Here is an 11,366-nt window from a genome sequence, read left to right on the forward strand (position 1 = left end):
AACACAGGATAACTCCAAAACCAAGATTAGTCCAGGCTTTTGGCTGCTGTTAGGAAACCTGTCCATGTTACCTCCGCATATCGGTTCCACAGTTTATCTGTACATGTGCATGTTCCCAAGCAATTGCACACTTTGTAATGTCTCGTAGCCCCTATAGCTAGTGTAGTTAATTTCTGCTGGTCATGGAAAATGCCACCTCTCTGAAATGGCCAGTACTGGAGAGATGATACCGCTGCTGGTGGTGAATGCCAGGAGACTACTGGGTGTCCCTTCTATTTTTGTTAACTTGTAGTGATTTGTAGGATAATTGCCTTTAGTGCAGACAATTTTTTTTTTGTTTGTAAAGCTTGTGAGAAAAATCCTTATTTGTAAAGTAGCTCAGCATTATTTGGAATGTTCCTCTCATTTATGACTACCCAATAAAGAAAATACTTTTTCCTGCTCTGCTGTCCAGTTTGTTGGGTTAATTTGGGAGATAGTGTCAGCGCCCTGGAATTGTGCCAACTTCCAATTAGCACTCTGTGTAACCACTGACTTCACTTTCAAAGTAATTACTGCAGTTTTTCTCATACCCTGATCATAGCCTGCATGCTTTTAATCCCACACTTAGTGTTTTCTCATGTAAAAGGAAAATTTATTTTAGATTTTGATACTTTTTGATTTTTTAAAACTTATTTTGAAATAACTTCAGACTTGCGGAAAAGTTGCAAAACAATGATAAAAAGAATGTCCAGATAATTTCACCCAGAGTCCCCAAATGTTAACATTTTATCATGGCTGATTTATTGTGTATTCTCTCTCTCTCTCTCTCTCTCTCTCTCTCTCTCTCTCTCTCTCCCCCCCTCTCCCTTCCCCCCCCCACCTCCCACCATCTATATATGTAAATAATTGGTATCTTCTGAACCATTTCAGGAAGTTGCTAAGTACTTAAGTGTGTATTTTATTGACACAGGACAACATTCCCTTACATATAGCTGCAATGCAATACTGCTGTCAAAATTAGGAAATCGACATTGAAACAGTGCTGTTTTCTAATCTACGAACCTTTCAAATTCTGCCAGTTTTCCTACTCTTTAAAATGTTTTCAAATTGTTGCCAGTTTACTCACTATGAAAAATACTGGCTTTAAAGCAAAAGAAAAAAAGTGTTACCTTCTGACCCAGGATCCATTCAGAGTCACACCTTGCACGTCCTTTTCATGTCCTTTTCGTCTCCTTCATCTCGAATAGTTCCTCAGTCGTTCTTGGGCTTTCATGATCTTGACATTTTTGAAGACAGGCCTTTTATTTTGTCAAATGGCTGTCAATTTGGATTCATTGGGTGTTTCCTCATAGGCTGTTAATTCATTTTTGGCGGGAACGTAACTGTGGTGCTATTGTGGCCTTCTCATTGTCTCCTTTCAGGAGACACATGTTTCTCTCTCTCTCTCTTTTTTTTTTTGAGCTGGAGTCTCTCCCTGTCTCCCAGGCTGGAGCGTAGTGGCACGATCTCAGCTCACTGCAACCCCTGCCTCCCGGGTTCAAGCGATTCTCCTGCCTCAGCCTCCTAAGTGGGATTACAGGTGCCTGCCACCACGCCTAGCTAATTTTTGTATTTTTAGTAGAGATGGGGTTTCACCATGTTGGCCAGGCTGGTCTTGAACTCCTGACCTCAGGTAATCGGCCCACCCCGGCCTCCCAAAATGCTGGGATTACAGGTGTGAGCCAACGCACCTGGCCACATGTTTCTCTTTGTCCCATTATTAATAGCATCACTTTGATCATTTGGTTCAGGTGGTGGTTGTCTGCTTTCTCCACTCTAAAGTTACTGCTTTCCTTTTTCCATTTATCTGGTAAAGGAAATAGACAGTTAAGTTGAGGTGGCCTTGGGAGCCAGTAAGTAGATGTCACCCAACCTGGGAGCTCAGGGAAGGCTTCTGGAGCTGCCAACACCTCAACTGTAACTAAAGGAATGATTATGAGTCAGCCAAAGGAAAATGGGGAGGAGGGTTCAGAAGGATGTGATACCATGAACACAGCCATGGAGCCCTGAGACTGCACAGTGTATTCAGGGAACCTCAGTGGCCAGCAGCTTGAGTTCTAGGATGGTGTTTGGAAGATGTCACAGAGTCCCAGCAAGGCAGTAAAGTGCAGTTGTTCTCATGGGAGGCTGGAAGCAGAGGCTGTGCTCCTTGTCCCTCAAAAGCTCTAGGGTCTCTTTTGTCTCTGAATTCTGTAGTTCTCTCTCCCCTAATTAACAGAGAGCTAAAAATAGCAGAGAAATGGGGAATTGGGGGGAAGATTGTAGTCAAAGAAGTTTCGTCATAGGACGCACAGTTAATTTGGTTGCACTGGAAATTGGTGTCCTCCTTAGAAAATAGGAATCTTTGCCAAAAATTGCTTCATTTTCTCTCATGTTTTTGAGAGTGAAAATCAGTGAAAAGTGAAAATATGAACAAATTGTGCAAATAAAATGAAAAAGTCACTGAATGTGGCTTTCGAGTATGCATCTGAGAAGCGTACTATTCTTTGGTTTGAATGTGGAGTGGTAAAGCAGTGTAGCCTCTTTGACACCCAGCCAATTTAATTTTTTTTAAAATTTTAGTGGCAGTAAGAACTGACTTACCAAGGCTTGGGGTAGCAGATACTATCAGAGCTGCAAGGACTTTTCCAGGCTTCTTTCAAGAAACTGCTGTAATTCTCCAAGAGTCTTCAAATTAAATTTATGCCAAGTCATTTCCTCTCTTCTACCAGTGAGGTCATCTTTGCAGGTGACCATTAGTGATACTGTCAGCAAGAAAAGGATTATGAACTGAGGTCTAAATTTCAATGCTGTCTAGGCAAAAATAAATGTTCAAAAGAATTTAGTGAGGTTTCTTTTTTTCTCTCTCTTTTGTCCCTTTCAGATCTAGACTTAGAGTCCATGAATTTAGTGAGATTTCTAATACTGTACCTGGTAAAAATTTATCCCTAAGAGAAATTACCAGATTTGTGGGCTCTTGATTTTAGCCTGAAGAATCACATTCTTCATTCTTCAGCATTGGAAGTTTTTGCTTTCTTTTTCTTTTTCTTTTTCTTTTTTTTTTAGGCACAGGGTCTCACTCTGTACTGTCTCACTCAGGCTGGAGTGCAGTGGCAGGATCATAGCTCACCGTAAACTTCGAACTACTGGGCTCAAGTGATCTTCCTGCCTCAGCCTCACGAGTAGCTAGTATTACAGGTATGTGCCACTATGCCTGGCCAACCTGTTTTTTGTTTTTTGGTAGAGACAAGGTGTTGTTGTATCGCCCAGGCTGGCCTTGGAGTTCTGGCCTCAAAGTAATCATCTCACCTTAGCCTCCCAAACTGCTGAGATTACAGGTGTAAGCCACCACACCCAGCCCAACATTGGAAGTTGTCGTAGTTATAGCCAGTTGCCTCTCAGAGAGAGAGAGAGAGAGAGAGAAAGCAAGCCACAAATCAGTTGGCAACACTCATGTTAGTGACTAAAGAGCCTGTACACAAAAGCTTGACAAATTCATGTGGCCAAATACATTTCCTTGTTTCTCGAGTTAAAATTCACATAACATACCATTAACCATTAGCTAACTTAAAACATACAATTCGGTGCATTTATTAACATTCACAATGCTGTACAACCATCATTTCTATCCAGTTCCAAGACAAATCATCACCCCAAAAGGAAACCCCATTCCCATTAAGAGATCACTCCCTATTTCCTGCTTCCCCCAGTGTCTTCCCCCAGTATCTACTGTTGTGTGTGCCTTCTTCCAGTCAGTGTGACGCTTCTGAGGTTCATCCACACAGTAGCACGTGTCAGGACTTCTTTAGTTTATTCCACTACCAACCATCTTCCTTAAGTATGCTTAAAATAACTCCTCCCTATTGAACTGTTTTGGAGTCATATTTCTTGGTGTGGAGGTAGTTTAATGACTCATCTCTGTTATGTTAACATAGTTGTTTATAGTAGAGAAAAATTCTGTATTCTGCCACCATACCTTGTCAAAACCTTTTAACAAGGCATTGATTCAGTTCTCTGATTCTGAGAACTTGGCAGTGGAAGAGAAGACTTCCACCAGCATTGCAAGCAAAATCATTGATGTCAATTCAGGTTATTGTAGAAAACGATGAGTCGTGACAAGTGAAAGCTTTTCACCAAGCCACGAAACTATGGGTGTACAGGCAATACATGGAACACTACAAGTTTGCTTCCATTGCTCAGTGTAGCGCTCTTACGCCAGCTCTAAAATATTCATCGCCTTTGCTGTTCCCAAAAGGTGCCTGAATAATAAGGTTTCTCCTGTGTCAGCATCCGTGTTCATAACTGGTGAGAGGAGAAGATAGTGTTGTATGCTGGAAGGTAGTCATTGTTCCATTCAGGCATTTGGCAGAGAAATGGCTGATCTGCTCATTCGCGGGATGTGAGAGATTAGTGACATATTTGTGATTCTGATGTTGATGATTTTTAATGTTTGACAGAGAAACTTTTCCAATTATTTTCTTCTGGTCCAGGCCTCACTCTTTCTATCCCACATGGCTCTAGTCAGCGTCTTTTAATTAGTAGAGTAATAGGCAAGACTGTAGTAGGATGCCTCAAGACAGACTCTTACATTGGGACAGGTAATATCTTAGTAAGGCAGTTCCAGCCTTTCCTCTTCTGCCTCCTCAGGATAAAGAGTGTTTGTTTCCAGAGTGTCTAGGATAGACTGCTCTGTCACAGAAGCACATTTGTCCCATTATGTCTAGTGACAAAAATAAGACCAAACACCTATGTGAACTTTCTCATACATCCAAATGTAATAAACAAGATGAGTATATTTGACATTTTAAAAAGGTTTTTTCTTTTACAGACAGTTTTCAAAATAACATAGGAGAAGCAAAGGAAAAAAATATTTGTGTTTCTGATTCACAGGTTGCTTGAGACTTTTTTGGAGGTGCTAGTATTTTATTGACTGCAGAGAGTTTTGAAGGAAAATACAATTAAATCATGCTTCTGTTATTTGGGGAGAAGGAATGACATTCTTTTTTTTTTTTTTTTTTAAGATGAGAGAGACAGTATTTAGAATTTATCTTTAGATTATTCTACCTCTGAATCTAATTTAAGTAAGAAATTGCACAAGAGTGGAATCTTGCCACCCAGGAAAAAAGCTAAAACAATTCTGGCTCAGTCCATTTTCTCCTGAGACTGTCTTCAGATTGAGGCGATTAGTGTTAAAATGGATGGAATCCGCAGGCTCTCCACCTTCCAATAAGATTGTAGTATAGTTGAAAGTCAAAGGAAAGTCCAGCTCTTCGGTGTGTTATTTCCTCTTGCAGACACCAGATTAAGGGCAGTAGTGGTCTGGCCCTTACATTTTGTTGTTATTTGTTGGGACCAGAATCTCCTTAAGGATATATATATATATATTTAAGTTTCTTCTCAAGGGATTTATACTTAAGTAGTTCATGTAATAACATGCATTCCATTTAAAGTTACCTTGCTAAATTTTCTAAGACTTTTTTAGCTTCCACAAAGTTTTTAATAAACCAAGGGATCAAAGGAACAGTCACAGTTGCCCAAATATTGAGCTAAGGTTTCAGCTCATCTGAAATCCGTAAACATTTAAAGAGAACCTCTCTCCCAGAAGATACTTTGAGCACAGTGGTATTCTCCAGTCTCAGATGTTAAGGTTACACATAGACTAGAGAGGCCTTCAGTCTATATTGATGAGTTCCTTTCCTAACCTCACCCTTCTGATAATATATTTGATCTAATTTAGGGACAGCAACATTGAGGCCAAAGAAAAATTAAATGGGGTAGTAACTGTAGACACCGAAACACCCCCCAAACCTTGAGACATCAAATAAGCAAGACTGAATATATGCAAAAGACTCTTTAAAGATGTATCTTTTGTGTATGAGGCATGATGACTGCTTGAATCCTGGAGGCAGAGGTTGCAGTGAGCCAAGATCATGCCACTGCATTCCAGCCTGGGCAACAGTGAGACTCTGTCCCAAAAAAAAAAAAAGAAGCCAGGCACGGTGGCTCACACCTGTAATCCTAGCACTTTGGGAGGCTGAGGCAGGCAGATCACAAGGTCAGCAGTTCGAGACTAGCCTGAGCAACGTGGTGAGACCCCGTCTCTATTGAAAATACAAAAATTAGCCAGGCGTGGTGGCAAATGCCTGTAATCCCAGCTACTCAGGAGGCTGAGGCAAGAGAATCACTTGAAACCAGGAGGCAGAGTTTGCAGTGACCCAAGAGCACACCATTGCACTCCAGCCTGAGCAACAGACAAGACTCATCTCAAAAAAAAAAAAGAAAAAAATGTGTCAAAGGTTTTTCTACCTAGAACAAGAGTCAAAGAAACATTCTTTTTAAAAAATTATTTTATTTATATAAACTTATGAGGTACAAGTGTAAACTTACGATGTACATAGAGATGAAGTCAGGGCTTTTAGATAGCCATCGCCTGAATAATGTACATTGTACCCATTGAGTAATTTCTCATCACCCACCCGCCTCCCACCCCGTCGCCCTTCTGAGTCTCCGTTGCGTACTATTGGAGAAACCTTCTCCAGCAGTGCATTGTCAGTTGAATCTAGGAGGAGAAAGGCTTCTCAGGGACATGAGCTAAATTCCCTGGGAAAGGTCATTCCATAGTGGAGAAGGCCTGTTCACCCACAGTGTGGTCCTCAGACCAGCAGCTTCAGCATCTGCTGGGAACTCATTAGAAATACAGACCCCGGGCCGGGTATGATGGCTCATAGCAGCACTTTGGGAGGCCAAGGCGGGCAGATCACGAGGTCAGGAGTTTGAGACCAGCCTGGCCAACATAGTGGAACCCCATCTGTAGTAAAAATACAAAAAACTTATCGAGGCAGCTACTCAGAAGACTGAGGCAGGAGAATCACCTGAACCCGGGAAGTGGAGGTTGTGATGAGCTGAGATTCCAGCCTGGGCAACAGAGTGAGACTCCATCTGAAAAAATTGCAGACCGCAGCTCAAACTTGAATTGGAAACTTAAGCAGGGGGCCTAGCAGTCTGTGTGTTTACTAGCCTTCCAGGTGAGTTTTGATGCTTCCGTGTTTGAGAACTGCTGCTTATGCTGTCTTGTTGGAGACAATGCCTGTTCTGGGGATTCTGTATTTATCAAAGACCCATGACTATCATTTAGTGCTCACAATACAGTTAGGAGGTGTGTGAGTTCCCTTTATAAATCTATTTCTGGTTGTAAATTCCTAAGATGGTTTACACATCAGTATCTTGTGAGCTTCATAAAAGTGAATCCGTCTCATTCAGAATGATCCATTCTGAGTGTATAGTGGAAGTCTACTTTCTAAGCCCGTGAAACAGAGGCCCAGCCCCTGATGCAGATGAAATTCACTAAGGTAGATACCAAGGTAGATGTTCCTGCTGAATGGTGACGCTCTCATCTCGCCGCACCCTGGCTGTGCTATATATTTTCAGCCAAGAGGACAGCAGAGCAGTACAGAATGGCTGATAGTATTCCTGGTTTCTGGATTATATAGATGCAAGGGAAATGTCTCCTAGTCTTATTTCATGGGCTGCTGTGTAGCATTATTGAATTGCAATGGTAAGAGGGTTAGGTAGGCATTTTCCATTTTGATTAGACAGCTATCATTTACAAATTAGACCACAGGGAACCAACCTTAACTTCTGTGACTAAAGCTTTTGGCAGTTACTTTTGGCATTTCTGGCCCTCTAGACTTGACAATGACTGAGTGGTTACAATTTACAAAGTTAAGAGAGCTTTCTGTTGATTGGTATGAATGGTTGGATATGAGATAGACTCTTAGGAGTAAAGGACAGGGATTTAGGGAAAATCCTAGTGGAGTCACTGCAGCCAGGCAGAGTTGCCTGTTACATGCAGATAACAAGTCACGCTGTTGGGAATAATTAGAAAAAGAGGAAACAAAGTTGAGAAAAGTAGAGGGAGGCGGAGCAGACGGCAGAGGACAGGAATTTTAGTGCAACATTGGGAAAGGTTATAGAAGCTGAGGCCAGCACAGATCCAGGGTCTTACAGCTCTATTTACAGCTGGACCTTCTGATTCCTGGGGAGGAGGGGAGGCTGGATTGTGTGTAAGAGAGATTGGCAGGGCCAGTGGAGGATACTCTGCCACATTCTTCAGTTGTCCTGGGCAGAGGCTTCGTGTTGAGAGAGGCTTGGAACAGTAGCAGGCTCATAGACAAGCTAGCTAAGCAGGTACAAGGAAAAATAATTTACCTAAAATTCTTTGTCTTAAACATCCCTATGTTTAAAAGTCTATAGTGAATCAAGGATGTTGAATGGCAAAAGATCATCAACCTCTCCCTCTTCAAATGAGCTATGGGCCAGGCACAGTGGCTCACACCTGTAATCCCAACACTTTGGGAGGCCAAGGTGGGTGGATCACTTGAGCCTAGTAGTTTAAGACCAGCCTGGGCAACATAGCGAAACCCTGTCTCTACAAAAAATTTAAAACAAATTAGCCTGTCTGGTGGCATGTGCCTATGGTCTTAGCTACTCAGGAGGCTAAGGTGGGAGGATCACTTGGGCCCAGGAGGTCAAGGCTGCAGTGAGCTGTGATCACACTACAGCACTCCAGCCTGAGTGACAGCGTGAGATCCTGTCTCAATAATCATAATAATAACAATAATCTGTCTTCAATGTTTCATTTTACCCAGGCTAAATATATTTGTAGTTTACATATATTGTATGTTTATATTTTGATAGATTTGTGTGAATAAAAGATATACAGTAAAAATTAACATTACTCAAGGGGAGTGGGATTAGATGTAAGAGAGTGGATTAATAAGTTTGTTTTCTTTTTTTTTTTTTTTTTTGAGATGGAGTCTCATTCTGTCGCCCAGGCTGGAGTGCAGTGGCACAATCTTGGCTCACTGCAACCTCCACCTCCCGGGTTCAAGCCATTCTCCTGCCTCAGCCTCCTGAGTAGCTGGGACTACAGGCACACACCACCATGCCTGGCTAATTTTTATATTTTTAGTAGAGATGGGGTTTCACTATGTTGGCTAGGATGGTCTTGATCTCCTGACCTCGTGATCTACCCGCCTTGGCCCCCCCAAAGTGCTGGGATTACAGGTGTGAGCCACCGCGCCCAGCTAGTAAGTTGTCTTGTACACCTTTTTACCATTGGACTTGTTACAACAAGCTGTAACTGTTTTTGACTCCATAAAATACATTGTTTTATAGGAGCCATCAAGTTTCACTCACAAACTGAGTCCCCTGATTTTCATTTTCTTATAAAATCTCAGGTTTCTCAAATATGAATTCTTCTGCCATGAGAAATTAGAAACATAGTCTTAAAGTCTGGGGAAAGATGATTATAGTCAGAGCCACATAGATAGGACAAAGTTCCACGTCAGGAAAATGTTCATGTGAGAACTGAATAGAGGGCCAAATTTTAAGGCTAAGAGAATGAGCATGAAGAGTTGATGTACGTGGCTGTTGTGTACCTGAGAGCATGTACCAGAGCATGAGAGCGATTTAGATTCTTGTATATTGATTTCTATACCTGCCTGGACAGCCTCCACTGTTTTCTCAGTGACTGTGCCCAAGAATTCTGTCCATCTGTGGACATGTGTTAATGATGGCTATTAAATACTTACATGGTGTTTCTGTATTCGGAGGGTTCTTAAGAGTTCACTTACTCCCCACACCACCTTTTGAAGTAGGCACTGTTACGATCCACAGTTCATAAAAAGGGAATCTGAGACATGGAAAGTCGAACTTTCCCAAGTTTCTAAGTGGTAGAGTATTCTGACTCCGGATTCAAAACAGTAAACCACTACTCTACAGCCTCACAACCTGGAGGTTTTCTGTAAGAGATGGGGTAAAATAAAGCCTACTTCATATTGATTGCCTTCTTAGTAATATTCCTATACATTTATTTTTATTTATTTATTTTTTTTGAGACAAAATCTCACTCTTGTCTCCCAGGCTGGAGTGCAATGTTGCGATCTCAACTCACTGCGACCTCTGCCTCCCAGGTTCAAGTGATTCTCCTGCCTCAGCCTCCTGAGTAGCTGGGATTACAGGCACCTGCCACCAGGCCCAGCTAATTTTTTTTTTTTTTGTATTTTTAGTAGAGACAGGGTTTCACCATGTTGGCTAGGCTGGTCTCGAACTCCTGACTTCAGGTGATCCACCCGCCTCTGCCTCCCAAAGTGCTGGGATTACAGGCATGAGCCACCGTGCCCAGCCTACTCGAATACATTTATATTGTGTCATTCATGAATGTCTCTTCCCTCTGGCAAGATTATGGTATTTAGGTCAGGAGTCATTTTTTTCTTGTTTATTTTGTATTCTTATATTGCCCAGATATGCTTGATAAATGGTTTTTGAATGAATGAACCAAACTGTTTGTCTAATTCACTATGCCTCTAAATGTCTAAGGAAAAGACAACTGTGGGGTACCTCACTGTGTGCTCGGGAAGCTCTCTGGACATGGAACCAACTTCCTTTCTTTGATTTAGAGCCAGATGTGATGTTTGAAGATTTAAATCTGCCGGGCGCAGTGGCTCACGCCTGTAATCCTAGCACTTTGGGAGGCCGAGGTGGGTGGATCACCTGAGGTCAGGAGCTCATGACAAGCCTGGCCATCATGGTGAAACCCCATCTTTAAAAAAAAGATTTAAATCTATTTGCTCTCAAGTGTGGAGCCACAGAGCTAGAACTATAACAATTAGAAGTTAATCTGAGATGTCCTAAAATACACGATTTTAAAATAAAATCCACCAGTGTCAGCCTGGCACATGGCTCATGCTTGTAATCCCAGCACTGTGGGAACCTGGGACAGGCGGATCCCTTGAGCCAAGAGTTCAAGACCAGCCTGGGCAATGTGTCAAAACTCCATCTCTACAAAACATATTCAAACACTAAGTAGGCATGGTGGTGTCTGCCTGTAGTCCCAGCTACTTGGTGGGAGGCTGATGAGGGAGGATCACTTGTGCCCAGGAGGTCGAGACTAGTGAGCCATGGTCACACCACTGCATTCCAACCTGGGTGCCACAGTGGTACCCTGTTCTCTGCCCTCCCTCCCACCAAAAAAATCCACCACTGTCCCATTCTGAACAATACGATAAGATATGTTTGGAGCCAGGCACGGTGGCTCAAGCCTGTAATCCCAGCACTTTGGGAGGCCGAGGCGGGTGGATCACGAGGTCAAGAGATCGAGACCATCCTGGTCAGCATGGTGAAACCCCATCTGTACTAAAAATACAAAACATTAGCTGGGCATGGTGGCGCACACCTGTAATCCCAGCTACTGAGGAAGCTGAGGCAGGAGAATTGCCTGAACCTGGGAGGCGGAGGTTGCGGTGAGCCGAGATCGCGCCATTGCACTCCAGCCTGGGTAACAAGAGCGAAACTCCGTCTCAAAA

The 11,366-nt window shown here is 42.5% G+C and overlaps 1 protein-coding gene across 7 annotated transcripts in view; it reads left to right on the forward strand.

Annotated features, from left to right (window-relative positions):
* PCCA (propionyl-CoA carboxylase subunit alpha) overlaps window positions 1–11,366 on the forward strand; it is a 424,770-nt gene that overhangs the window by 388,303 nt on the left and 25,101 nt on the right. The window lies entirely within an intron of this gene.

The sequence above is a fragment of the Sapajus apella genome, unplaced genomic scaffold (genome assembly GCF_009761245.1).
Source record: "Sapajus apella isolate SASKATOON/1434 unplaced genomic scaffold, GSC_monkey_1.0 scaffold60, whole genome shotgun sequence".
NCBI lineage: Eukaryota > Metazoa > Chordata > Mammalia > Primates > Cebidae > Sapajus > Sapajus apella.